This window comes from Orycteropus afer, unplaced genomic scaffold, assembly GCF_000298275.1.
Source record: "Orycteropus afer afer isolate SDZICR_OR568_19922 unplaced genomic scaffold, OryAfe1.0 scaffold00632, whole genome shotgun sequence".
NCBI lineage: Eukaryota > Metazoa > Chordata > Mammalia > Tubulidentata > Orycteropodidae > Orycteropus > Orycteropus afer.
Window position 1 is genome coordinate 430154 of NW_006922219.1, and position 2188 is coordinate 432341.

The window sequence follows — 2188 nt, forward strand, 5'->3', positions numbered from 1 at the left end:
AGGGGGAGGCCTTCAACGAGATGGATTGACACGGTGGCTGCGATGATGGGCTCAAGTATAGCAGGGATTGTGGGGCTGGCGCGGGATCGGGCAGTGTTTTTTGTTCTGCTGTGCATGGGGTCGCTATGAGTTGGAAACGACTCGACAGCACTTAACAACAACAACAAATTGGGATTTCAATCACGTTGATCAAAATAATTTTTAAAGCTAGGTTCCATGGTTTTGTTCCTATGTTTTCTTTACAACTTTGTAGTTGTAGCTTTAACGTTTAGGTCTTTGATCCATTTTGAGTTACTTTTTGTCAAATGATTTTTATACATGTTATTTTTCAAAGAAATTGTCTTTAGTTGAATAATGTAATTTGCAATTACTTGCTTTATTTATTAGCTTGAGTAGGTGAGTATTCATTTTATTATGATTTATAATATTTAGAATAAAAATACTTTAATAATAGGTTTTTTTTTACAAGAAAAATGGCAGTGCCTAAACCTTAGATTTGTTGAAAACAAATTTACCCCTCCCCAATTACATTACCTCCTCCCGGAGGTGATCACACTCATAAATTTTGTTTTATCTTATTTCTTCATCTTACTACATACTACAAATTTAACATTCTTAATAAAAATGCTAATTCAAATAGTATTAAGAGGAAAATACATCAGTATAGCAATGCCTGTTTTGGAAAAAAAAAAAAAAGCAGCAAATTCTGACATGACTGTAAAAAGCAGAAAACGTTAGGAACTCATAAACCAATATTATTGAGCTTTTTGAAGTTCTCTAATTCATTAAGAAGAGAAAATGAAGAAAGGTAAATTTTGAAAAAGAAAGGAAAATTGTACCTTTATGTGTAAATTACATGATTCAACTAAAGGTAATTTCTTTAAAAAATAAAGTGTTTAAAAATAATTTGACAAAAAGTAACTCAAAACAGATCAAAGACCTAACCTAATCTTAAAGCTAAACCTATAAAGTTCTTGGAAGAAAATATAGAACGACAAGTCAAATTAGATAACTAGGACCTCATAAAAATTGAATACTGATAAACATCAAAAGATTTTATCAAAAGAGTAAAAAGACAAGCTGCACACTGGGGGAAAGTCTTTGGGAACAACATATCTGATAAGAGTTTACTTTCTAAAATGTATAGAAAACGTTGACAATTCAACAACAAAAAGACAAACAACTCAGTTAAAAATAAGCAAGGGGCATGAACAGACACTTCACCAAAGAAGGCATTCAGGTCACCAATAAACACATGAAAAGAGGATCTTGATGATTAATCACTACAAACAAACAAAACCCATTGCTTACAAGTTGATGTCAACACACAGTTGCCCTATAAGACAGAATAGAGCTGCTCCATGGGCTTTCCAAAGTTGAAATCTTTACAGAGGCCCACTGCCACGCCTTTCTTCTGTGGAATGGCTGGTTGGTGGGTTGGACCTGTCAATGTTTCAGTTAGCAGCCAAGTGCTTTAACCACTGTGCCACCAGGACTCCTTCATTGGTTGTTGTGGTTGCTAGATACCATTGAGTCAGATCTAACTCATAGGCACCCTGTGTACAACAGAACCAACCAACACTGCCCAGTCCTGTACCATTCTCAAAATCATTGCTATGCTTGAGCCTATTGTTAAAGCCAGAGTGACTATCCTTTAGTAAGATGTCTAACTAACTGCCATCTAGTTGGTCCCAACTCATAGCGATCCCCTTGGGTTTCCGAGGCATATCTCTACAAAAGTAGATTGCCCCATCTTCCTTCCAAGGAGTGGCTGATGGGTTTGAACCACCAGCCTTCTGGTTAGCACTCAAATGCCTGAGACATTATGCCACCAGAACTTTCAGAGAGCTGTCAGTAGAGAGATGCAAATCAAAATTACAATGGGATAGTATCTCACCTCTGCTAAAATAGTACTTATTAAAAAAAAAAAAAAAACCAGAAAACAGCAAATGCTACTAGTGAGAATGTGAACATATTGGAACCCTTATGTACTGCTAGTGGGATTGTAAAATGGTGCAACCACTATGGAAAACAGTAAGGTGCTTTTTTAAAAATAGAAATAGAACTGCCTTATGATCCAGCAATCCCATTTCTAGGTATATACTGTAGAGATCTAATACTAAAGACACAAACAGACTTTTGACCACCTCAGGTGGTGTTGTGGTTAAGGCCTTTGACTGCTAATCAA